The 27,542-nt window shown below is 47.4% G+C and overlaps 1 protein-coding gene across 4 annotated transcripts in view; it reads left to right on the plus strand.

Annotated features, from left to right (window-relative positions):
* Positions 1-27,542, plus strand: part of PXYLP1 (2-phosphoxylose phosphatase 1) — an 89,707-nt gene that overhangs the window by 10,874 nt on the left and 51,291 nt on the right. The window contains exon 1 of one of the 4 annotated variants that reach the window (XM_044251484.1): positions 8,994-9,020. The exons of the other annotated variants lie outside the window; for them this stretch is intronic. The gene's annotated coding sequence lies outside the window, so the exon portion shown is untranslated. Of the gene's footprint in view, positions 1-8,993; positions 9,021-27,542 lie in introns of those variants that run through there. 4 annotated transcript variants of the gene reach the window in all.

The following is a 27,542-nucleotide window of genomic DNA, read 5'->3' on the forward strand; positions in this document are numbered from 1 at the left end:
AGACAGATAAAATACACAGACTACCAACAACAGAAATGAAAGAGGAGAAATCACTACAGATTTTATAGATATTACAAAGATAAGGGAATATTGTGAACAAGTTTATGCTAATATGTTTGACAACTTAGATGAAATTGACAAATTACTTCAATGACACAAATTACTGGGGCACCTGGATGGCTTTGTGGGTTAAGCCTCTGCTTTCTGCTCAGGTCATGGTCTCAGGGTCCTGGGATTGAGCCCCACATCTGGCTCTCCACTCAGCGGTAAGCTTGCCCCCCCCCTTGCCTGCCTCTCTCTACCTACTTGTGATATCTTTCTCTGTCAAATAAATAAATAAATCTTTTTAAAAAAAGAGAGAAGACACAAATTACCAAATCTTACTGGAAAAGAAATAGATATTTTGGGCAGTCACATCCATTTATGAAATAAAATTCATGGTTTAAAAATTCCTATAAAGGAGACTCCAGGTCTAGATGGCTTTCATGGCAATATCTACCAAAAATTTAAGGAAGGAATAGCACCTGTTCTGCACAAAATTTTCCAGAAACTAAAATAGGAATAGATACATCCTAACTCATTCGATAAAGCCAGCCCTGACACCAGAAACAGAAAATAACTTTACAAGAAAACTATACATTAATATCACTTGTGAACATAGATGCAAACATTTGAAACAAAATTTTAGCAAATCAAATACAACAGTGTGTTAAAAGGAGAATGTATCATGACCAAGTGGAATTTATCCTAGGAATCCAAGGCTGGCTTAACATTTTTAAAAAGTGAGTATAATATACCATGTTAACAGAGATAAGAGAAAAAATTGTTTGGTCTTCTCAGTAGATGGATAAAAATAATCTGGAAGTAGGGAATTTTAAAAAAGGAAAAAAAATGAACAAGATGGGATGGAAGGGAGACAAACCATAAGAGACTCTTAATCTCACAAAACAAAATGAGGGTTGCTGGGGGGTGGGGAGGTAGGGATAGAGTGGTTGGATTATGGACATTGGGGAGAGTATGTGCTATGGTGAGTGCTGGGAAAATGTAAGCCGATGATTCACAGACCTGCACCCCTGAAACAAATAATATATGTTAATTAAAAATAATTTAGAACGGGTGCCTGGGTGGCTCAGTGGGTTAAGCCACTGCCTTCGGCTCAGGTCATGATCTCAGGGTCCTGGGATCGAGTCCTGCATCAGGCTCTCTGCTCAGCAGGGAGCCTGCTTCCTCCTCTCTCTCTCTGCCTGCCTCTCTGTCTACTTGTGATCTCTCTCTGTCAAATAAATAAATAAAATCTTTAAAAAATAACAATAATAATTTAGAAAAAAAAAAGCATCGGACAGAATCCAGCATCATTATCGTTGAAAACTCAGCAAATTAGAAATAGAAAGGAGCATCTTCACTCTCATAAAAGGGACCTATGTAAAGCCCACAGCTAACATGATACTCAATGGTGAAAGACTCAAAGATATTTTAAAATCATAAACATTCTCCCCACTCTTGTTTAGCATTTTACTAGAAGTTTAAACTGGTACAGTAAGAACAAGAGATAAAAGGCATCCAGTTGGGACAGAAGAAGAACTCTAGGTGTGCCTGGGTGGCTGAGTCATTAAGCCTCTTCCTTCAGCTAAGGTCATGATCCCAGGGTCCTGTCAGGCTCCCTGCTCACAAGGGAACCTGCTTCCCCCTGCTTCTCACTCTCCAGCTTCCCCCTGATTATGTTTCCTCTCCCACTGTCTCTCTCTGTCAAATAAATAAAATCTTAAAAAAAAGAAGAAGAAGAACTCTATCCACACATGATATAATCATCTCCATAGAAAATTTTAAAGGGATCTCCCCAAAGCTGCTAGAATAAAAGAGGTTAGCAAGTTTGCTGGATACAAGGGCAATATACAAAAATCAGTTGTATTTATACCTACTGTCAATGAACAACTGGACATTTTAGAAACAACACCATTAAAACGGCATCAAAAATATGGAACTATTGGGGGTAAATTCAACAAAAAGTGTGCAACACCTATACAATGAAAACAACAAAACATTGCAACAGAAAGTTGCAATAGACATATATGGTGTATATTTCAAAAGACTTACTATTGTTAAGTTCACTAACCTCCTCAAAGTGATCTATAGATTTGATGCAATCCCAATCAAATTCCCAGCAAGTGTTTTGTAGAAATTCACAAGCTGAGTCTAAAATTTATGTGGAAATGGAAAAGACCTAAAAGAAAACAATACTGAAAAAAGAAGAACAAAATCAGAGGATTGTGCTATCTGGTATTACAACTTATTACAAAGCTACTGTAATCAAGACCATGTGGTACTGCCATGAAGAGAGATGCACAGATTAATGTAACAGAGTAGAGAGGTCACAAATAGACAAACACGAATAAAGCAATTGATTTCAACAAAGGAGCTCCGGCAAATCAATAGGGAAAGGATAATGTTTACACATGATGACAAAACAATTAGAAATCATATGCAAAAACTTGGACCTCCACCCTGACCTCTCACTCTCTCTAAAATTAACTTGAATTGGATCATAGACCTAAATGTAAGAGCTAAAACTTCTGAAGAGGGTAGGAGAAAATCCTAATTGGCATTGGGTTTGACAAAGATTTATTTTTTATTTATTTATTTATTTATTCATTTATTTGACAGAGGGAGAGAGATCACAAGCAGGCAGAGCCGCAGGCAGAAAGAGGAGGGAAAGCAGGCTCACTGCTGAGTAGAGAGCCCAATGCGGGGCTCCATCCCAGGACCCTGAGACCATGACTTGGGCCAAAGGCAGAGGCGTAACCCACTGAACCACCCAGGTGCCCCGACAAAGATTTCTTAAAGAAAACACAAAAATCAAGAACTGTAGAAGTAAAAAATCAACAAACTAAGCTTCATCAAAATTAAAAATTTTTGCTCTTCAAAAACATGGTTATGAAAACAAAAATGCAAACGGGCTGGGAGACATTATTTGTAAAATGTATGTCTGACAGACTTGTTTCTAAAATATATAAAAAAAACACTCATAACTCAATAAGAAAGCAAAAAATGGTTAAAAGGTTTGAATAGACACTTCACCAAGGAAGATATACAGATGGCAGATAAGCACATGAAAAGATGCTCAACGTCATTAAACAGAGGTGATATGCAAATTTAAACTCCAGTAAGATACTCTACACACCCACCAAGATGGCTAAAATTTAAAGTACTGACTGTATGTATCAAGTATGGGTAAGGATACAGAGCAACAGGAATTGTCATACACTGCTGGAGATAATGTAGTATGATATAAGCACCCTAGAAAACAATTTGGCAGCTTACTAAAAGGTTAAACATGGGGGGGGGCTGGCTAGCTCAGTCAGCAGAGCATGAAGCTTTTGATCTTGAGGTTGTCAGTTTGAGCCCCACGATGGGTGCAGAGATTACTTAAAAAAAAGAAAAGTCTACATATGCCTACCATATGACCCAGCCAGACCATATCTAGTTACCTAAAAGCAATGAGAACGTGAGCTCACTAGTGCAAGTACCAATACTTGTACACAAATGTTCATAGCAGGTGTCTTTGTAACAGCCCAAACTGGGAACAACCCAAATGTCCACCTACGGGTGACTTGATAAATTGTGGTATATCTTTAAAATGGAATAATACTCAACAAGAAAAAGAATGAATTTTTAGTACACACATTAGCATGGATGAATGTCAAAGTAATTATGTTAAGTAAGTGAAAAAAGCCAGCAAGAAAACAAAAAGCATGCATTCTGTGTGATTTCATTTATATAAAATTCCAGAAAACGCAAAGTACTCTCAGTGACAGCAAGCAAATCTGTGGTTTGGGGTATGGCAGTGATAGGGAGAAGCAAAGTGGGCAAATTGGGGGAATATTTAAACAGGTAGTGATTAGCAAGAGTTGGGAAAGGTTGATGTAAAGGATGAGGGAGAGAGGACGTCTCCCAGTCTCTAGTTTCCAGATTAGGGAAAGTATCTGATGTGCTTTTCCATAGGATAGGAGACACTAGGTTGGACATCAGATAAAGTGTTCAGTTTCATATGGTGGAGCTTGTGGAGGTTCAGGTGGAATCACTGAGCAGGTAAGTAGATATTGTTGTCTATTGCTCAACAGAGAGACCTGGGCTGGAGGCAGAGGATCTCTCAACCCAAGTCAACTCAGCCAGTGGTAAAAAAAAACATAAGTAATCTGAGCACACCGAGAGTATGGGTGACTCCAGTTGGCTTTGGAATGCAATTTCCAAAAAAAAATTCAAAGTGACTATAAGATAAATTTGTTCAGCTCCTTTCTGGATAATACTGAGATGTTTCATTTTCTTCTCATTCGGTGGTTTAAAACATATATACGAAGTAAAGAAATCCCCTTAGTTCAGTGAAAAGGACCCTGAAATGTTTATGATGCCCCAGATCTCCCCTTTTCTCTGATTGATTTTTGGACAAATTGACTGTTCTCTGTCCCCTCTTTTTTCTGGCACAGAATTCTGCATTGGCAATGACTTTCTTTTGGCTTTTTTTTTTTTTTTTTTTAATTTGAGCGAGAGAGAGAGTAGCAGTGGGCAGGAGAGGATGGTAAGCAGAGGAGGAGGGAGAGGGAGAGAATCTCCATCTGAGCACAGAGCCTGCCAGAAGACTCAGTCCCACAACCCCGAGATCACAAGCCTAAGACAAAACCAAGCTTCAGTCAATAGACTGAACCACCCAGGCACCCCTCTTTCTGCATTTTAAAGCTGTTTTCTTCGAGCTTCCATCTTTTCTGTTTTGGGTCCTAACTGGAAGTCTGGGGTTACGTTCATGAACATGAATCTCATGAGACTGCAGAGAGCTCCATGGGAGTTCATTTTTGGGGTTCTCATTTTTTCTTGTCCCCTTTCTGATTGGCTTCTAACTGAGAGGGAGGGACCCTTGATCCATTCATCCGTTCATCCAATTTTTATAAAGTATGTGCTAGGTACTGTGGCAGATGAAATAGATTTCCAGAATCTTTGTTGTCCCTTTATGATTTCTAAATGATATTAGTGAGTTCATCTAGTGCTTGTTTCTTTTTTCTCAGAAACATCTTTCAGTTGAGCTCCGAGTTTAGAGAATGAAAATGAATATTTAGATCTATGATTCAGCAAATTACTTCAGTTCTTTGTGATCCTTTTTGGCTCTAGGTCAGGTTCAGAGCCATCTTTTATTTTTATTTAACGTGGTTATTTTGTGTTCTGTTCTTCCAGATTTGCCTTTCTAATTAAATTTCATCCTGATGGATGGTAAAATGAATGTGCCCTCCCTAGTTGCTCTCAGGAGGGGAAGGGGCTTAAAGAATAAGCCTGAGGCAGTGAGAAGGCATTACAGCTGGTAAAATGAATCACGCATACATAAATAATAGAGAACAGACCACCCTGAAGCTGAGAGGCTCTCATCCCATTTTTTCTAAATACGCAAGTGTTAGGGCGAGTACACATTTTTGCAAGAACCTCTGAAATGACTTTTAGCCTTTTGTAAGACTTTTATGTCCTGAAGCCCTGTGTCTTCAGCAGTGAGGTGGACCGATCTCTCTTGAGAGCTTAGTTTGATATTCTGTACCATATGAATCGACAGAAATTTATGATGGAGAATTTTTATTTTCATGTTTATTTTTGTGTACTGTGTATTTTTCCAAGTTTCTACAGTGAATCCACTCCTCTAATAATCAGAGAACCAAAACCCACAGTAAATGGAATTTAAAGATAATATTTGTAAACTAGGTATGTGGTGGGGACCAAAGAAATATTTTGTGTGGATATATAATTCTGTTGTAAGGCAGGATTGCAGGCCCCAGACCTTTGGAACTTAGAGCCTGATGCAAATAAACTGCCCCACCCCCTCCTCTAGAAGCTTCCCCAGTATTGTTATGTTTCCTCAGTTTCTGTCCTAGACTGCTTGTCTTCTTCCCCTGTAGTGAAGTTCCCTTAAGGGTGAAGCAGTAGCCCATTGTTCCTCTGAGTCTACAAGGCATGACAAAGAAGGCTGGACAAATATTTGTTCAATTTTTGCTTAATGGATTGAAACTGAATTGAAGATGGGCACCTGCTCCTAGCTGCTCTTGGTCTAGGCAGATATTGCTTATGTGAAATGGCAGCAAATGTCAGCAGAATATTCATTCAGTAAATGGCAGCTGCCTAGCAGAATATTCATAACTTGGGCGAGCCTGGGAACGTTTTTGTAAGACGGATGGGTTCTGCTTTCACTGAATTTTTATAGTTTCCCTGGGGGGCCAAGATGTGTGTGGAGAGGACAAAGGAACAGGCTGGGAAAAGAAGGGGAGACCAAGGCTGGGAGCCGATGGCATGGCACATTTTCATTTCTGCTCTGTTTCACTGTCGTCGGTGGGCATCACTTGCTCCTCCATCTGATGAATAACAATGATGACAGTTCCTATTTTGTAGGAAGCAATGTGCCAGGCACTGGGCTGTGGGCTGGTCCTACTCAGGACTCTCTTACTTGCAGGTGACAGAAAAACCAATTCTAATTTTTGGGGGTATGTAGGGAATTTTCTGGACAATGTACCTGAAAAAAAATCCAGGTACCTCTCAGAACTAAAGTCCACAGAGAGGAGGAAGGGGATACCTCTTCTTGAATAGAAGGCACCATAGAAGCTCTCAGGGAATAGGCAACATGAGGAAAGAGATAGGAGAGGATGAGACTAGGGATAGAATGACACCCAAGTTCCCTGAGGGGGCCTGACGCCACCTCTGTCCCAAGTCTTGACCTAGGAGGGGGTAGAGTACAACAACAGAAGTCCCAGCAGGTTGAGGAGAAAGCTGAGAGCAGAGAGTCTGTGCCCACTTCCTATCTGGGACTCTGCCCCAGAAGGTCATGTGCCAACACAGGACTGCTGCCAAGTGAAGTGGTGGTGTGGCATATTTCATGAGAAATGGCTCCCGATGGGGCCGCTGAGTGACCTTTAGTCCCCCTGTGACAAGGGAGGGATCCAGGAGCACCCACATGTTCCCTGTGGGGGATGAGAAGGCAGCTCAGAGAGAGAAGAAACCAATCTACCCTGAGGTAACAGTGGCTGAGAGAACAGGACGGACAGGTGACCCACTCCTGCTGAGGACAGTCAGGCCCAAGGTCCGGTAGAATGGTTGACAAGGAGAAGCTATTTCTCCACTCAACTTATTGCTATGAGGTTATCAGCCTGGATTTGCTAGAGTGTCACGCTGAAGGAAGCAAAGCTGAGACATGGAGAATCTCGTCAATCTTCAGTCTCTGGAACTAAAGCCAGACCTGAACAGACGTGCCTGGGATTTTCATCTGTATGTCAACCAATAGTTTTGATTTTTGTTTGTTTAAGGAAGTAGTAATTGCACCTTCTGTCATTCACAGCACAAAGTGCTGAACCCATGTAAGTTAGAGGGAGGCAGCACCAGTGAAGGGGTGGAGCCAGGAATCAGTGAAAAGACAGAAGGAGGTGGACTGGGTGGGATGGGTAGACTGAGAACCAGGTGAGAGGGGCGATGCTACAGGCACAGTGAAAATATTTTGTTGTGAGAGACGCACCATCCGGCTTCATGACTGGAAGGGGTTGTGTGTCAGGGCAGGAAGGAGCTCAGGAGGGCAGGGCATCACATCACAGAAATGCGGTGAGAAGGGCAGGTTACCAAGGTTTGAAGCACCTTGAGCCTTCAGAGGAAGAAGGCATCGGAATTGGCCCGGGGAATGATGAGACCGCATGGGTAGATGGGATTGGGAACTGGGAGCAGACAACTTTGGTGGAGGAAGTTCTAAGCAGAAAACTAGAGAGCCGGCAGAAACATGGGTAAAATATCTGGGTGTAGTATAGTGTAGGAGCCATTAATACACGAGTGAAAGATGAGGCCAAGTGATGGGCTTCTCCAGAACATGCTTCTTGAAGGTAAGTCATAGTTAAACACAGTGTCTATTTTGTTCAAGGCCAGTATGCTAGGGCACATAGTGGTCACTGACACCAGAAGCCCGACAATTGTAGTTGGTGAGATCATCTCCCACAGAGAAATCATGTAGGAATTCCCCCAGCTGGAGCCCAACATGGGAAAGAAATGACCCACAAATGCGGTTGTCAAATCAAGTTCAACCGCACAGCACGCGGCTGTCTAACAGCACAACACAAATCCACTTCAAGTGCTGGCTGACTCCTCAGGGGCCGGCTCCTCAGAAGTCCCGGGACGGGACAGGGCTGAGGGTGAGGCCTGGTGGCCCGTGACCTGCCCAGGGCGCCTGCGGGCCATCACCACACCCAGCAGCCGCAGGTCTACGGTCCACGCACAGAGCCGGATGTGGTCGGTGCCGGAAGAGAAACGTGAGGAAGGCTGAACGGGGGCGGGGGCACGGTGGCAAGAATAGTGACAATTTGGGGCCACGCGTCAGCATTCGCCCGCGGTGGAGGACCCCAAACACGCTTGCCCATCCCAGCACCGTGATCTGGGCGGCACCTGGCCAGGCACACCGCCCAAAGGCACCCTCAGTGGACCCGGGGTCCTGGCAGGATCCGTGTACCCCGGCCGGGCCGTGCATCTGTGTAGTCCCTGATCCCAAATCCGGCTTTGTGAGGCGCGCGGCAACCCTGAGCTCCTGTGGCCGCGGTCCCGGTACCCTCAGGATGCCCGTGGCCGTGGCTTACGCACGCTGGGAACTCTGCGGGCTGTCCCGCCTCTGGGGACTGTTTGGCCTCCCCGGGCCGCGACCTCAACGCAAAGCCTTGCGCGCCCTTCTCCTGGGGCGGACCGCCCCGCACCGCCGCCTCCGGGGCGGAGCTCGAGGGGGCCGGGCGCGGGGCGGGCCGAGCCCGGCGCGGGGCGGGGCCAGCAGGGGGCGCTGCGGCATGTCGAGCGGCAAGGCGGTCCGTGCGCGCAGCCCTCGCCTCCCCTCGCCCCCCTCGCTTCCCCTCCGCCCCCGGCTGAGCAGGCGGCCAGCGCTGGACCCCGCGCGCAGCGGCGGAGCCGGGGCCGGGGCCGGAGCCGGGGCCGGAGCCGGAGCCGGGGCCGGAGCCGGAGCCGGGCCGGGACTATGCATGGTGAGTGGGAGCGGGCCGGGACCGGTCTGGTTGCCGTTGCGGCCGAGCGGCGTGGAGGCGCGAGGCGGACAGGCGTCCTGGGGTCTGGGATTGAAAGCCCGATGGGATCCTGGGGACGCTCCGAGGCCGGGACGATGGGGCAGAGTCTCCGGTGGGAGAGGTGTGCTGGGACGGGCTTCCGAACCCCGGGTTTGAAGCCCGCGCCCGAGTTCCCTCCCTCCGTTCTAGCTCCCTCCCCAAACCCCAAAACCCCAACCCCCCGACTTGCGCTTTCTTCCCTAGCCACCCAGCCCTCCGCTCCGCCGCCCCCTGTCCCCAAGCCTCAGCACCCTCCAACTCTGCAGACGATTCCGGCGCCCTCTCCTGCGCCCCTGCCTCCCGGCGGGCGCCTCCCCCAACCCCACTGCCTCGAGCTTCTCCTCCACCAGCCCAGCGCCTCTCCTGCGCCGCCCTCCACCGCGTCCCCGCCCCTAACACCCGCTCCCGCCGGGCGCCCGCACCCCTGCGCCTAATTCCACCCCGAACTCGGGCTCCCAAGATCTGGGACCCCACGGCACTTCTGAACCTGCGGGTCTCCAGGTGAGAAGGCGGCGGCAACTTCGTGGCCTTTCTGGCGGGGCGGGACTGGTTTCCCCCGCAGCTGCCTGCGCCGCGCGCCTGCGGGGGTGCGAGGACCCAGCCCAGGGGCCAGTGCGTGCGAGGGCGGTCATGCCTGGGTGTTCGGGTTGGGACTGCGTGACTCAGACCCCACGGCTTTGCTTTTGCTAGTCTTTCGCGACGTTCTGAAGCCAGCTTTGTCACACGTAGCAATGGAATTGGCTTAGAGCTGGTGGCTTTCTTTGTGGCAGCAGCCTGGTTTCAAGTTGTACCTGTGGATTAGCGGGGCCGAAGATGTGGAGCCATATTTTCCCGCTCCGCTGGGCGCTCAGCGAGGCTCTCACCGCCTGGTTGGCTAGTGCCTTCCTGGGAAGGCTAGTATGCTTCGTAGGCTTTCAAAAAGTAAAAATCAGGAAAGATGTGGAGTTAGATCCGCGCGAATGGGGGAAGCGTCGGGTGGATGGCCCCGGGGCCCCCAAGAGGGCTTCACAACTTGGGGACATTTGTTGGTATTTGCGGAGGGCCCCTGGCTGAACCCGAGAGTAAAGCAGACCGTTCCCAGCCCAGCCTTACAAACGTGACGTGACTGCCAACGGGGCTTGGCAGCAACTCCTTCTCCTTAGAGGTGCTGGTACTCAGTCTGGACATCTGTGGGAAGAGAGTTGAAAGCAGATGGTTTGAAAAGCCTCATGTTCCCTCGAGAGAGGTGGAGATGTGTCCGTAACAGCCTAGAAGCCAGTGCCTGGGTCTGCCCCGTCCCTTCTCCTGGTTTTCATTAAGTCTTGGCTTAAATTAATTAATTGTCTATTTCAGAAAAAGGACATGTAGGGGAGACTTCTCTTTGAGGGATTAGCTGCTGGCCAGCCCATCCTCGCTCCTGCTTGGAGAGGATGCTTTGGGGCACTGGGGACAGGATGGACCGCTTGGCCTTTGAAGCACAACCCTCTGAGCTTTTGTGTAACTGTGGGATCAGTAATTTTTTTTCCCTATTGATTGGCCCGAATGGTAATTAGTTCAATATTCTTTCAGCATTGAAGAATGAATTAATAAGTAATTAGCCCAAGGTCACACAGGGGCTCAGTGGGCTCCCTCTGAGTGCCCACGGAATGCTGCGAGTGTCTGCTCTGTCCGCACCATACTGCTGGATGGTGAGTTGTTGGCTGTCAGTTACCCTGCCAGCCTTGAGGGCCTTCAGGGTGGGTGCATCTCTGTCAACACCCAGCCTGGCACCCTCTAAGTGAGAGGTCCTCAGTGTTTATCCAGGAAAGAAATGGATGCCCCATTCAATCCAGTCTGAGTCCATAACTTATGTTTTCCATTGTGCTGCAGTTTTCAAAATATTATCCTTAAATTCATCAATTTTTTAAAAGTACATGTCACTGGAGGCAAACTCTTTTTTTTTTAAGAGAAACTATTTTCATGTTTATTTGGAGCAGAGAGCTCAGTTTATGGGTCAGGCTCTGATAGCTGTGTCTCTGACCTCCGTGGGGACTCCAGAATTTCCATGAAGGAAATTGGTTGTCCTTACCGTAGAACTGGGGTGATGAAGTGACAGGCACTCCGGGGAGCTAAGGCTTTTGGCTGAGGGAATGAGTCCTGCGTGGCTTAACCTATAGGGCCCTGACCTGTGGCTGCAGCCCCCTCCCCTCCCAGGAGTCCCTCATCATCCCTTTCTGTGATGGGAAGAGGCACTCAGGTAGACGGAGTGCCATTGGCGGAGCCCTACTGGCTGCTTTAGGTGCCACCATCTTCAGTCTGGTGGTTGCTGGCCGCGCCAAATAACTTCCCCACGGAGAGCGGGCAGTGCGGCTTCTTACACATTTCTGGCAGTATGGTTTGCAGCTCTGCAGTGGGGGAGGGAAGCTGCTGTTTTATGAGGATGGTTGTCTGTTGGAGGTGGCTATGACCCCCTGATAGACGGAGCAAAGGCCGGCTTTTCTGCCCCTGTCAAAGGCTAGCGCTGGAGAATACAGCCAGAGGCTGAGGGAGCCGTCCCCTGGGCTGTCTTTTTCCAGGAATCTGGGAAGGGCTGGCTTTCAGAATGTTACCTGGATGTGGGAATTCCCTGCACTGCCCTCAGGTTCAGGGTTGTCATGGGCTTATCTTTCTTACACAGACTGTCTCTGTCTCTGGATCTGGCTCTTACCCAGAATTCCTGCAGCTGGTGAAAATCTGTTTTCTCGAAGAGGTTTAATTAATGCCTGCAGTTTGTGAATGAGACAGAGAAGGAGAGACTGGGAGGGGTGGTTGCCTGCTATCTCACGGTGGGGAGGGAAAAGGAGGGAAGACTCTCCAGGGTCCTGGAAAAACAGAAGGGGTAGACTTCAGCCCCAGGGTTTGCCCTGCATCAAGGCTTCTGGTTGGTGGATAAGGACATGTGCCCACATTCTGGTACAGGGGTTCCCATTAGGAGCAGAGTCACTGAGACAGGAAGTCTAGCCCCAACAGTAACCTGAAATATAGTTTGCTGGGCTCACTGTTCTGGTTTCTAGAAGGCCCTGAAGGACAGCTGAGAGCTGGGTTTAGCAAAGTGAGAGAGTCTGGAACTTTTATAAGTTTTTGAGGGAGGGTTGTGCTCCTTTAGAAATGGCTTGAGTGATGTTGGTCTGGGATCTGGCCCTGGGGAGTCACCTCATACCTGAGATGCTGAGGGGAGAGCACAGGGGAGTGGAAAAGGAGAAGCAGCTAGCAGAGTCTCTGCATCCACACTTAGGGGGTGAAGAAGAGGCAATAGCTACCTTCTGGTAGGATGGTGGGCCTTTTGACAGAAGCAGTCTTCCAGGGACGCTTCTTGAACCTGCTGGGCAGCCTGGCAGATGGGTTAGGGCCTGCTGAAGCCCCTTCACTTTGCAGATCCTACAGGCCAGCCATGAGGAGGCACCTGGGAACCAGGAGATGAATCGCAGAGTCTGCCCTGAGTTCGAAAGGCAGGGGGGTCAGGGTTCAACTTCTGGCCTGCTAGCCTCCACCCCCAGAACCAATAGGCTGCTCTGAATGTTCTTGGGCCTTGGTTGGACAAACCCCTGTTTTTTGGAAAGGAACCGCTGCATCAGTAATGAAGGGAGGAATAGTCCTAGGTGCATGGAAGAAGATAAATGATTAAAAAGATAAAGTGATTGAAAAATGGACTTAGAGGGGCCTTGTGGAATAGCTCCTGCACCCAGGAGGCAGCCTTGACTGTGTGCTCTTGGGAGGGGGGGGTGTCATCCATGTACCCTCCCTCCCTTCCTCTCCCCCTCCCTCCTCTGTCCAGTCCCTAGTCCCCAGTCTCATCCTTCCACACACCACACACAACAGTGAAGCTGCCTCTGTGCTGGTCCCGTGGGGTGGGAGAGAATTTGGGGAACTCAAACATCTGTAGGAACTTGAAAATTCTGTTTCTATTTGCCCAGTCACTTCCCCAATGCACACATACATTCATGTTTCCATATTATGGGCTAGCCTTTGTCATGCGCTTACCACATTGTGCCTCTGTGTATAACTGACTTCCGTGGAGAGAGCTGCAATCCACAGCATTGAAACCAGACCTTTAAAAAACAAACTAAGATGAAAATTATTGCACCTGGTTTGACACTCTCCCCTGCCTGCCCCTTCCTCTCTGTTCATTTGTGGTTAGAGTCATAATTTATACCGAATTTACAAATAGTTTGAATACTATCTGCCCTACCCCTCAATTAGAAGGAGACATGTGTCTTCCCAAATAACAAAACCACAGCTTACTTTCCTAGACCTACCTCATTCTTGGATGCAATACCCAACATTAGGCCTTCAGAGATATGCCGTATCATTTTGAGCTTTTAAATTATAAAATGAAGCTCTTCTTTGCTAATTTTGTCAACTAATATAGAAGAATCTGAAGTTAGAATAGAACATTTACTGCCTTGTTAACTCCTATGCTTCTCAAGTGAAAGAAGCAGGTGGATTAAGGTGGAAGAACGTAATTATCATAGAAATGTCTGGAGGCTCAAAAATAATAATGCAGGGACGTAGTCTCACGAAAAAATAAATTGGGTTTTGAACATTGTTACTGAAATGTGCAGAGATATAAATAGGAACATCCATAGAAGTATGTAGGCAAGTATAGAACATTGGTGAGTATTGGGTGCCTGGGTGGCTCAGTGGGTTAAAGCCTCTGCCTTCTGCTCAGGTCATGATCCCAGGGTCCTGGGAATGAGCCCCACATCAGGCCCTCTGCTTGGCAGGGAGCCTGCTTCCCCCTCTCTCTGCCTGCCTCCCTGCCTACTTGTGATCTCTGTCTGTCAAATAAATAAATAAAATAAAAAAAGAATTTTGGTGAGTAGTGACTGACGAGTATAGAAATTTTAATCTTTCATTTTGTTGAAATATATTAATATGATTATACATTAGGCTTGTGCAGTACCTTACCATATAAATGGGCAACTGAGTCCGTGATCTCGTTCAGTCCTTCCAGCATGTTTGGGATCGTGGGAACAGGGGAACACTGGGGGATTTCAAAGTCTTCTAGAACTCAGAACTCTTGAGCAGGGAAATACTGTGTAAATCTCGATATTCCTGCTATAGCTGCTTGATAACCAAATGTGGCTATGTAGTTATTTGAAAATTATAGGTAGTCTCTTGCTTAGAGGTAAAAGTAGGCCTTCTTTAAAATGTTCTGCAGGTCACAAAAACTATGATTAGCACCACCAGAAACCACCTGGAAGGATTTCTCAGGGTTTGTGAGTTTCAGAGGTTCTCTGCTGATGACTTTCTGATACTAGAGGACCTGAGTTTGTATATTCAGCAGAGTACAGTAGTGAAGAGTATAGGCTCTGAAGCCAGACTGGCTTTGAATCCTGGATCTGCCATTACTGGTCCTGTACACTTGGGCTAGTTACTTCACCTCTCTGTGCCTCATTTTCTTCATCTGTAAAATTGAGATGATGATGATGATGATAATGATGATGAAGAAAACTGAGATGCTGTTATTGTAAGGCTAAAGTGAAATACCATGATGAAGACTTTGAACAGTGCCCTAGCACATGGTGTGCTTTAAAAATGTTAGCTATTACTGCTATTCATTCATTCCTTAAAAATAGGGTTTTGGTTCCAACCAGCTGCACTGAGTTGATAGATAGGAGAATGGATAAGACACACGTAGTCTCTGTCCCTTTGGAACAGAGGACACCATGCTTAAGTTCACAGCGAAGGACATGAAGGGTAGTTGAGATGTTTCCCAGGCATTCACCTGGCTCTTGGCCACCTATCAGTCATGAGAGCCTAGGGTGGGCCTGTAAAGGGTTGACCACAGCAGGAGGAGGAGCTGATGACCTTCAGCAGGTAAACACTGGTGACTTGGCCTTGCCGGCTGTTTCGGGTAGGGACTCCAAAGATCGGTCTGTGTCTGACACCTGCTGGTTGTTAATGTTTTCACCGTAATGCTTGGCCTCGAGTTGTTAGTGGGAAGTGTGATAAGAGACCATAAACTCAGTGTTTGCACACCTGCTTTGCCAGCAGTGTTCCTAGTCCCAGTGGACAGTGCACTGCCCTGGCCACTGCTTTGGACTGGTCTTTCAGCAGTCCTGGAAGCCTATAATACCATAAGGGACCCAGTTCTCAGTGAGGACTGGCACAGCTGCTCCCAAGGTTGAGTAGGGGACTTGCCAGAGGCTGAAGACCAGACTCCTGTGCTTCCTGTGTCTCCCCTAGCCAGAACCATCTGCATATGGAAGATCTCTGGGAAACTGTGTTGATAGGCTTGGGTTTAATAACTGGCCCTGGAGATGGGAGGTCCTCCCTTGCTCTGTGTGCCTTACAAAGAAACTCCCACTGGAGGCCTGCAAAGAAACTCCCACTGGAGGCCTGCCGACCAGCCCCTGCCATCAAGGCCTAGCGAGGGACTCTCGCCATGGGCCGCGGATGACAGAGCCTAGGATTGCTGCTGCCTTAGGGACACGAGCGCCTCTCTGCCCTGTTTAAGTGTGATTGGTATGCCCTTGGCTCTAGGCTGGAGCACTTCTGTTAATAAGTTGGCAGGCAGACTGGAAACGTGATAGCTCTCTTAATGAAGAGACTGCTTATTTTTATTCATTTTTAAACTACTGGAATTTGAAGCAAATGAGGTTCTGCTGTTTTGGTTTTTTTTTAAATACTTGCCCCATGCTTGGAAGATAAAGACATGGCAAATAATATCATTCCTTTTTTAAGAAACCATATATTTGTATGTAGGTAGAACAAAGTTAAACAGAGTGCTCTAAGTTTTCAGGTCATGGGTGCCTCTTGATTTCCCAGATCAAGTCATCTCGTCGCCAATTTGTCTGTCTCCATCGCAGTTCCTAATGGAAATGCAGACCTAGAAATCAAAGCTTGGACATTTCTGGTCGAAGGTCATGGCACGGACAGTTGATTTTGTTTTGGCTCTGTCTTCAAGGTGAAAAATTACTGTGTCTTTTTTGAGAAAGAAGGTGTATTTCCGGAGATGACTAACACCAGCAAGCAGGAAGATGTTGGCAAGGTTGCCTCGTTCTTGGTTCATCTCATTTACAGCTTCTCTAAGTTAGTGGCATATGATTTTTTATTTTCTCCTCTTGTGCATCTTGCTTTAATGAGTGCTGATTATCTTGGAACAGCTGCATTAATTGATGGTGTTTAACCACTCAACATACAGTAAGTAATTGCAGTCGGCTTGGCTGAGCCTAGCTCATTCTTTTTACTTCCCTTTGAGCTTGAGGAGTGTTTCCTCTGTGTGCTGAAGGCCAGAAAGGGAGTTGGGAACTCCTTGCCCCCATGCTCACACTCCCCTGGGGCCCTGTGTGCCATGACAGCATCTGTGCCTGCTGCATGAGGATTGTCTGCTCATGGGCCTGTCTCCCTGGCTTGCCTAAGGGTTCCTAGAGGCCGAGTGACCTCATCCAGCTTGTCTCTGACTCTTCACCGCTTAGCACAAGGACTGGCAAGAAATATGCATCAGTAAAGGCTGGGCGAATGAATGCCTAGTTGGTTGCAAAGCTGTCAGTTGGGCTTTTGACTACAAGTAACAGAAAGCCCTACTTCAGTGGCTTAAGCAAGTAATGATTTCTTTTTCTCCTGTAACAAGATGTCTGGAGGTAGGTGGTTGCTAGCATTAGTTTCAACAGCTGATGTCTGTCTGGACCGATACTTCTGTTCTTTTCTTGGCCTTTCCTTCATGGTGGCAAGATGACTGCAGCAGGAAGAAGGCGCCAGCAGCATGGGTACCTTTTATCAGGAAAGCAGACATTTTCTTTTCTATTTTATTTTTTTAAGATTTTTTTCATTTATCTGAGAGAGGGAGCAGAGCTGGGAGGAGAGGGAGAAGCAGGCTTTCCACAAGCAGAGACCCCGATGTGAGGCTCGATCCCAGGACCCTGGGATCATGACCTGAGCCAAAAGCAGATGCTTAACCGACTGAGTTACCCAGGCGCCCCAGGAAAGCAGACTTTTTCCCCAAAACGCCTAGCAGACCACTCCCAATTTAAAGGGCCATGTGAGTATCTGGCAGGGCACAATCCTGACAAGAAGAGTTATGTGGGCTCACTGCTAAATAAACAACCCAGATAGGCTTCATGACCCAAACAGGGCAGACATTTACTTTTCGCTCACACAAAATCCAAAAGGGCTGTTCCTAATTCTCCTAGAGGTGACGAAGGGACCCAGGATCTTAAGATGGCCATGCTTGCTTACATTAATCAAGAGAAAGGATGGAAGATGGTGTGTGGGAGAATTTTATGGGCCAGGCTTGGAGGTGGTGAATTAATTCCACTGATTTTTCATGGGGGTGGCGGGGTGGCGTATGCTTAGACACATGGTCACACCTCCTGCAAGAGAGGCTGGGGAACTTAGTCCAGGGAGAGGCGTTAGGTTTCACAATTAGCTGGCAATCTCTGCCACACTGTCCCCCTCCCCACCCCTCTCCAAAATCAGAGCTCTCCTAGGAAGGAAGAAGGAATGAATATTGTGGGACAACTGGGGGTGTCTGTCTTACAAGGAAATACTGTGCTAAGAAGGCTCCAGCCAAAAACAGTCTTTTCTTTCTGGATCATCTGTCTTAAATCCCTGCTTCTGTTCCTACCTTTGGGAACTGGGCCAGCAGGGCAGTAGCAGGTCCTCATTATCCCTCTTTCTTGACTCAGGGCATGTTCTTAGCAGCTTTATAGGAATGAGCCATAATTGATCCCCCCTCAGCAGTTGAAGATTACCCCCAGAAGAAATGGCCTTCAGTACCCCCAGGCCAGAGGAGCTCTGAGCCTCTGAGAGCTCCTGGCCTATGAGCCTTTCAAATGCCCCCATTCACCTAGCCTTCCAAAGTTTTTCTTCCTCTTCAGCCCCCACAAGAGCCCACTTCCAAAAGGGAGAAGAGGATGCGGAGAGAGAAACCTCTGCTTCCCACTCCAGTGATCTGAGATGTATTTTCCCAACCACTTTCTTCTCTTTTTATCGCCATCAACATTAATGAATGATCCGTTAATCTAATGGGTTTTAGTGTTCTTGTTTGGTTTGTTGTAGGTTTCTGTGACAGGTGCCTCTCACACAACATCTTTCTTGATTCCCTTATTTCCTCCCTCCCTTCCTTTCTTCCCACACAAACTTACTGCCTGCTGAGCACCTGCTGTTTACTCAGCTCTGTGTCCACCTAGCCTTGGAGTTAGATAGGCAGGGAAGCTGACATGAGCCTATGTGTCAATGAATACTATGAGAAGGCTCTGGTTGACCAATACAGTGGGGGGGCCTCACCTAGCGTTGGGGTCAGGGAGAGCTTCCAGGAGGAGCTGGGTTTTGAGCTGAATTTAAGGATGAGCAAGAGATGGGATGCCTGGAGGACTCAGGTGGTTAGGTGTCTACCTTCGACTCAGGTCATGGTCCCAGCGTCCTGGGACCAAGTCCCGCATCGGGCTCCCTGCTTAGCAGGGAGCCTGCTTCTCCCCTGCTTCTGCTCTCCGTCTCCCTCTCTCAGATAAATAAAATTTTTTAAAAAGCAAAACAAAAAGGATGAGCAGGAATTAAGCAGGTCAAGAAGGTACCTGGGCAGAGAGAATGAAATGGGCACAGACACTGAGTTATGAGAGGGGGCATGTGGGGCTTCAGAGGGACCGGTGAAGAGGTTCAGTGTGTCACACTTGGGGTAGGGCAGTGTGATCGTTTGCTTACTTAATACAGTGGTGAACAAAGGAGATAAGGTCCTACCCCCAGGGGAGCTTGGGATCTGGGCGGTAGGAAGGAATGAGGCTATGGGGAGGGTGGGTAGGAATCTGAGGAGGGCCTGGCCGCCCAGGCCTTCCCGGCCTCTGCCCTGCCAGGTTTGCTGTTGGAGGTTGAGTAGGATATGGGCCCATTACTTGTACCATCCCCTCTTCTGCCTTGTCCCTCTGTTTCCGATTCCTGTCTGGTCCTTTGCCCAGGAATTACTCAGGCTATAAAGATAGAGGCTGGTGCAGATCACCAGCATGTAGTTGGTGGGGAAAGTTGAAATCATCATTACATATCAAGATGTGTGCCAGCTAGGTCTTTGATGAAGCCCTTTCTTAGAGCTCCGAGGATGAGGTTCTAAAAGTTGGTTTACAATTTTTGTCCTCTCCTTTCAACTCAGTCCAACACTTTGGCCACCTGGCTCAGAATCTGGCCTGGTTGTGCCTGTTTCCAACCCCGAGGGCAGACTGAAACCCACCAAGTGAGGTTTGGCCTTACTGTGGGCTGGCCTGTTGGGAGGGGCCAGGTCATCTCTGTGGGCCCCTGACTATGCTGCCATGCAGTCCACGAGGGGTTTCCGTGCAGGCAAGGAAGATGTGAGCACTGCCTGGGGAGGCCGCCCCCCCCCCCCCCCCCCCCCCCCCCGTCAGCGGGTGTGCTCAGCTCCCTGAGGAGATGAGGGCTGTGCCAGGCTTTAGCAGAGCTGTCAGATGCCTTCATGGAGAGGAATGGCCCCAGGGTGGTTTGCTTCTCTCTCCATACCCAGCCTCTTTGTTAACGTGGAATTGACAGTGCTGGGGGTGAGATGCAGAGAGGAACCTTCATGCTCGTCGAAGTCCAGGGCTGAATGGACCCAGGGCTGAATGGATGGCACTTTGTCTCCTTGTCTCCGGGAAAGGAAATGTCAGTCCATAGAAGGAAACTCACACCAGTACCTGGTGTTTACTGCGTGCCTTCTTGGTGCTAAGGGCTGTAGGGAATGTGCATAATAACAAAATGGAAAAAGGAGGATACTTACAACCTGTGATCTGATTTATAATAAGAAATAGAGACGTGTTCATCCCTGTTTCTGACACAGAGCCCCTGAGACCTAAATTGGACCAAAGGTGTCTTTTGTTATGCTAACGAGGTGATGTTTTTGAAAGCCCCCAGGTAACCTAAGGGTAGGGGCTGGTTGCCTGGAGAACCCACCGGCCTTTAGCAGTTTGGAACTCTTAGTCCCCACCCCAGACCTTCCCAGACAGAGGGGGATTGGAGGTCAAATCAGTTGTCAGTGGCCAACGATTCAATCAGTCATGCCTATGTAATGAAGCCTCCATGAAAACACAAAAGGATGGGTTCCAGGAGTTTCCAGGGCCAACCGGCACCCTGGGAGAGGACATGAAAGCTAGGTGACCTTTCCCACGTGCATGTCTTGCCATGCACACCTCTCCCATGTGGCTATTCCTGATCTAGTGAATCAAATGTTTCTCTGAGTCCCGCGGGCCACCCTAGCAAATTAATCGAACCCAAGGTGGGGGGTCGTTGGAACCTCCAGTCTGCCAGTTGGTCAGAAGCACAGGTGACAAGCTGGATTTTCAGTTGGCCTCTGAAGTGTGGGGGCTGGGGGGAAGGGGGTCAGTTTTGTGGGACTGAGCCCTTAACCTGTGGAATCTGATGCTATCTCCAGCTAGGTGAGGTGGGATTGAGTTGATCTGGGACAGCCAGTCGCTGTCGGAGAACTGCTGGGTGGTGTGGGGCAAAAACCCATACACACTTTGGAATCAGATACAGAATCCCTAATACCCTAAATGCTTTCCATGGAGTACCTAATCCTTTCCACAACCCCCATGAAATAGGTAATTTTACATTCCACAAGAAAATAAGCTCCACGAGGGAAGAATTTTGGACTGATTTGGTCACTGCTGATCCCAAGCTTCAAGAACTGTGCTTGGCGTATAGCAGATACTCAGGAAATGTTTGTTGAATGAACGATCAAATCACTGAATTCACAGGTGAGGAAACTGGCTCAGAGAGATGAAGTAAGCTGCCTCAGGTGCCACTGCTGGTAAGTGGTGGAAGAAAAGGCCTGGATCTCAGTCCCCAGAAGGCACCATGAGCTGTGACCTCGGGGTCCCAGCCCCTTGCCACTGAAATGTGGGTGGCTTCCAGGATAACCCTGGAGGAGGGCCCACAGCCTGTCTGGCTGACATTCTGACCAAATGACAGCAGAAGCTTGGTAAAAACTAGCATTCGTATGGCAATGAGCCGCGAGCCCCCAAATACCAAGGCCCACAAGGTTGTCTGCCTTCTTGGCTGTCAGGGTCTTGCTGTAAACTCGAAGCTGGGATGAATATGCAGGAGTGTATCTGTCAGCCGCTCAAGAGTGATGTTTTTGGGTTGATGCCTTCATCCTGTCATGCATGTATTCAGGAACCTTCTGTGGCTCCTTCCTCCTACAGGAGCCTGGTCTGGACCCAGTCACTCTCCACCCTCTTCCCTGATGAGTGACTGCATAAAACCTGTCACCAGTCAGCAGTGGAGGTGTGTACTCTGCTCCACCCGGGTATTACTGTGTACATGGTTTATCCTCTCTGAAATGCCAGCTCACATCAGGCATGCCAACAGACGTCCATCCTGCCCTTGTAGCTTTAGCAGTTTCTGCCTCTTCCTTGAAGCCCCCCAATGACCAGCTAGCACCCTGCCCTCTTCCCGGGCTCCTGCAGCTTCCATCTGTCTATACAGTGTGTTTCCTAATCACCTTCCCAGAGTCCTGGTTTCTGGGCCTGAGATGGGGCTTCTGTTGAGTGGGACAGCCCACCCCTCCTGATGAACTCTGATTTTATCTTCTTACACATCAGGTTTAGTGTTGCATTAGTTTTGAAAGGAGGTGCTCTTTCAAAACCACTAGTCTCTTTATAACTTATTGCATACCCAAGAAGTCTTGTGACTTCTTGCTTCACTGCACTGTTGGGTTTTTGGTTTTGTTTTTTAGTTTCTTGTTTTTAAAGATTTTATTTATTTGAGAGAGAACGTGCGAGCGGGCCTGCCATGCAAGATGGAGAGCATGAAGCGGGAGAGGGGCAGAGGCAGAAGGAGAAGCAGACTCCCTGCTGAGCAGGGAGCCCAACCAGGGGGATGTCCAGATCCCAAGACTCTGAGATCATGACCTGAGCTAAAGGCAGACACTTAGCTGACTGAGCCACCCGGGCGCCCCATCAACTATGTCGTTTAAAAAATAACTTGTTATTATTATTTTTTCAAAGATTTTATTTATTTATTTGACAGAGAGAGAGAGATCACAAGTAGGCAGAGCAGCACATGGTGGGGGTGTGGAGCAGGCTGGCGGCTAAGCAGAGAGCCCAATGCAGGGCTCAATCCGAGGACCCTGAGATCATGACCTGAGCTGAAGGCTGAGCTACCCAGGCGCCCCTAAAAAATAAATAAGTTCTGCAGCTTCCTTTTTTTCTAATATTGAAAGTAGCAAATGTTTAAGAAAGTTTGGAAAATACAGAAAACTATAAATGAGAGAAGTCTTGCAGGATCTCACCACCTACTTAAAGAATTGTGAACCATTCTTTCATCCTTACAGTTTGTTTCAAAGAAAAGAGTACTTGTAATCCCAGCCATAACCACTCATAACATTAAGGGTCTGTTTTTCTCTTTCTGGCGTTCCTTTAAAAATTGTCTCTTTTAGTGATTTTTAAAAATAGCAATAGGTTCAAAATTCTAAAGAGTGTAACAGTAAAAAGTCCCACTTCCAGCCCTGTTTCAAACCACGCGGTCCAGTTTTGTAATATATATTGTTTATAACATAATTGAGCTCAAACTGTAGGTGCTGTATTTGTAAAAAGCTGCTGTAGCTTGCTTTATTTGTTTATTTTTTAAAGGATTTTATTTATTTGACAGAGAAAGAGAGATCACAAGTAGACAGAAGCAGGCAGGGGGCGCGGGGGTGGGGGGGATGCAGGCTTCCTGCGTAGCAGAGAGCCCCAACAAGGGGCTCGATCCCAGGACCCCGAGATTATGACCTGAGTTGAAGGCAGAGGCTCAACCCACTGAGCCACCTAGGCACCCCTATAGCTTGCTTTTTTGACTTAACAACATCACATTTCCTGCTGTCATTATTAATCGTTTTTGTTATTTGTACATAATACATTGTAAAAACAAAGCATTAAATGTATGAGTAAATTTTGAAAAGTCCGCAGTTGAGCTGACTACTGTTAATTTGAGGCTGTCATGAGCACACAGTGAAGGCGCACACACGAGTCGTGTCTTTTCACAGTGTCCGCTTTATTCAGTGATAAAGGAAGGTTAAATCACAAATCGCAGGTTCACGATTCCAGGCTCCGTTGCAGGTCCCCATGTGATTAAACTTGTCTTCCTACACACACACAAGGCAGGACAGAAGACACGCCACACAGCGAACAAGCTAACAGAAGGGTGCAGGACGCTGAGGAACCAACCACGACGTCAGTCTGAGGGCGCACCGCTGAGATAAGGCCCGGGGCTGGGCTGGTTCAGCCCGTGGCGCTCGGTGCTTCTGATGTCCGAGCAGTGAGGGATCTGGGGTCTGGTTAGAGATCCATCCGCACAGCCTTCTCGGCAGTTGCCTTTTTTAAGCGGTCAGACATCGAAGGGTTGTGTTTGAAGTCTGACAGTTTGCTGCCCAAATCCTCCCCTTTCTAAAGGGCTTTAATCAGTTTTGGGTCTCTGCAGAACCCCCTCTGGTTCTGCCAGTGATCGGTTCTGGGGTGTCAGCTGACATAAGTCCCAGAGGTATCTCCTGAACTGCTTGCATCACTGCTTGACATGAGAGACTCCATGGGGCTCTCAACAGAGGCTGTCTCCTTCCAGGCTTTATTCTGTGAGTTTACGTATTCTCTTCAGATTTCCTTGTATATGCTGAGCTGTGTAGATGTCTTACCTACGTGAGATACCTACATAGTACATACGCACTGGATCTGTGACACCGCCTCTCACACGCTGTCTCATTCATTTTTAACTCTAGAATCTGGAGATTTGTCCACATCCACAGCTAAGCCTATCTTCCTCTTTCTCTTTCTTCCTCCCTTCCTTTCTTTTTTCTTTTCCTTGTTTTTTTTTTAAACGTTCTAATTTTAAACAATCTTTATACCCAATATGGGGTTCAAACTCACCACGCTGAGATCAAAATTCGCATGCTCTCCTGACTGACCCGGCCAAGTGTCCCCTCTTCCTTTTTAAAGGCAGAATCATGTTCCATTGTATGAAAAACTATAATTTTCCAACCATTGCCCTATGGGCGAACATTTCGGTTTTCAGACATTTATATTTATTCCTTTTGCCGCTTTGCACCCACGAACGAGCGTTTTTTGAGACTAGAGACCCAGAATACAAATTCCCGGGGTAAAGAGTATTAGTTAATTAATTTTTTTTTGCCAGTCGAAATGGTGAGACATGCGATGTCATTTTTAAATTTGTATTTCTTTCCATCCAGCTTTTCCAAGCATATATATATATACACACACACACACACACACACACACATTTAAATAAAATTTTAGAGTCATTGCATGCATGGCTCTGTATCTTTTTTTAGTTTTTCACATTAAGTCACATTAAAATGTTCACATTTTCTTTTCTGGGTCATTGCATTGTCTTTAAAAGCTCAGTTTCAGGAGTTCTATCTTACTGAACTATTGCAGATCACCTGGAGAATTTTTTTTTTTTTTTTAGCATTTTACTTATTTATTTGAGAGAGAGCACGAGTGGGGTGAGGGGTAGGAGAAGAAGCGGACTCCCTGCTGAGCAAGGAGCCCGATATGGCGGAATGCAGGAGACTCGATCCCTGGACTCCAGGATGATGACCTGAGCCAAAAGCAGATGCTTAACCAACTGAGGCACCCAGGTGCGCCCACCTGAAATATTCTTTTATCTTTATTTATTTATGTCCTTAAATCTCCAGTGACCTGGGGAATGACAAGTAATGGAAAAGAAAGGAAAGCACACCTTATGCAGCGGTGTGTCCAATAAAAGAGCCAAATTAAAATCCGAATTAGATGTTTGCTGAGGAGCTCATCCCTTAGGTGTTTGAGGAGGTGCCGAGGTAAATATCAGCGTGGGCTCTTGTTCTGTAGAGACACTGAAGCCTATATGTTAAATATGAAGAAGCTTCGCCTGCTTCACGTGTTCCATTGTGGAAAGTGGACGGGCTTGTTTGTCGTTGTTTGGAGGGACAGGTTATGATTCCCCCAGAGTTTTCCACAGTGGGGAGAATATCCAGGAGGCAGTGTGGTGTGAAGGACACCATGTGGAACTGGGAGTCTGGAGAGTTGGCTTCAGGTTCCACCTCTTCCCCAGACTGCCCGGTAAACCTGAAGAAAACGTTCAACTTCTTGGTTTCCTGGAGTGTGTGTGGTGAGAATGACCAGGGTTTGAGTGGGTTTAGACAGTCTGGTAGAGGGTGGGCTAGCAGTTAGAGGCCAATTCTAGCTCAATATTAATGAGAAGAGTGAAAATAAGCACCACCTAAAAACAGGAGAGTATCATAAAAAGTAAATTTTCGGTTTTTTTCCCCCAGTTCCTGGTACACAGCTCCTAACACCCTGGGAATCTCCAGAGTACTAAGAACGTCTTTCATATGGTAATACTGTGGGGTGGGGGTAAGCGGCTTCCGGATGGCTGCGGGTTGCCTGAAAGGCCAGAGCACCATTGGCCGTTCAGCCCCACCCTCTGACCTTCAGGGAGGGGAGAGAGGCCAGAGGTTGAAATCAGTCACCAAGGGTCGCTTGTGACTCAGTCTGGAACCTTAAAAAAAAGGGGAGGGGGCTCTGAACAACAGGGGTTCAGGTTCAGAGGGCTTTCAGACTGGCAGCATGTCAGGGTTCTAGGAAGGCAGCATGCCTGGAGAGAGCATGGAAACCTCTGCCCTTGCCCGATGCATTCCTTCCATTGGGCTGTTCCTGAGTTTTAGCCTTTATAGTAAATCTACAGTAACAGCAAGTAAAGTGTTTTCCAGTTTTGTGAGCTGTTGGAGCAAATTATCAAAGCAGAAAGGGGTAAGCGTTTTTCAAGGAACATCCCCCTCCCCGTCTTTGTAGCCAAGTCTGACAAAAGTGGGTAATTTGGGGACCTGGTGCTTGTAACTAACGACTCAAGTAGGGGCAGTCTTTGGGACTGAGCCCTTATGCCCGTGTAGTCTGATACTAACTCAGAGTAGTCAGTGCTGGAATTGAATTGAATTGTAGGACACCCAGCTGGTGTCCACAGAGTTGAAAAATTGGTTGGCTTGAGGAAAAAACACTACACTTTTGGTGTCAGAAGCCTTGTGAACAAAAACAACTGAGCTGTACGCTACCAGTCTTCAGAAATGTTCTGAAACTTAGTCAGCCAGCTCTGGGCCAGGCTTTGTCCAGTACTAGAGACAGGCTTGTGAACAGACCCTGTTGCTTACAGTCAGTCACAGGAGACAGCCAGAATTTCAGCGTGATTATTTGATTATGTAAGGATAGCCCTAAGACGTGTCATGAAGGAGGACAGGGTGACTTGAGAGTGTCAGACAGGATCTGATCTAGACAGGAGTTGAAGGGCAGCTCCCTGAGAAAAGGATCTTGGAGCTGGGATCTGAGGGCCAGTCATGAGTTAGCTAGTGGGAAAGGTGGAGGTAGTGTAGGAAAGAACATTAGAGTTCAAAACCATGGCCAAGAAAGAATTCTTGAGACATCTTTGATGCAAAAAGGTGATTTTATTAAAGCATAAGGACAGGACATGTGGCAGAAAGAGCATCACTGGAGACATGAGGAGTGGCCCATTATATACTTTCAAGTTGGGAGGGGGTTAGGGATAGCATCAATCTCAAAGGATTTTGGAGGCAAGGTTTCCAGGACCTTAGGAGGTCAAATACTTGGGGCGTGGTTGCCAACATGTATCTTGGGGAATAGAGATGAAGATTCCAAAAGAATTTTTATATGTTAAAGTGGGCTTACAGAATCCTGGGGCAGTGGGGGGAGGGGAAAGATGGTGGGTTAGGATTGCCTGTTGCCCTTAGCAAAGTGTCAACATCAAGGCAGTTGAGTCCCTAGAAGAATGTCACTCTGCCTGTTTCAAGGACTTGTCAGTGGGCTGTAAGTAGTAAGGAAATTTAATAATTTTTCTTCTGCCTCTGTTTCCTCTGGGACAGAAGAGAGATGGCAACGTGCCTACTGGGGAAAGGCAGAAAGGATGGTTTGCTGGTGGGTGTGGTGAGCCTCTCCCCTATTCATTCATGCATTCATCTGTCCATTCATTGAGTCATCCAACAAACCTTGACTGATCACCTGGTCTGGGCCAAGTACTATTCTTGGTACTGAGAACAGAAGAGTTAGGAGCAAGACTGACAAAGTCTCAAGCCTTCACTACTGCTGTGTAACAAGTCATTCCCGAACTTGGTGACTTAAAAGCACCGTCATTTTACTGTTATCCTTGTGACTGAAGGTGGACAGGGCCTACTCTTATTTATCACTTGGGTCCCACACGGTTTTTCAGGCACTGGCCAGTCTGGAATCACCCAAATGTTCCCTCATTCACATGTCTGAAGCCTGGGCTGGGAAGCCTCGGACAGTTGGAGCTACTTGGGCATCCCTGTCTCTGGGTGGCCTCTCATGCGGGATTTCTAGTGTGATCACTTCAGGGCTCCAAAGCAAGAGACCTAAGAAAGACCCAGCCAGGTAGAGTCTCATGGTCTCTGAGGTCACACAGCATCATTTCTGTCCCATTGTATTAAGGTAGTCCTGAGGCCTACTCAGGGGACCCAGAACCCCCTCT

The sequence above is a fragment of the Neovison vison genome, chromosome 6 (assembly GCF_020171115.1).
Source record: "Neovison vison isolate M4711 chromosome 6, ASM_NN_V1, whole genome shotgun sequence".
Lineage (NCBI taxonomy): Eukaryota > Metazoa > Chordata > Mammalia > Carnivora > Mustelidae > Neogale > Neogale vison.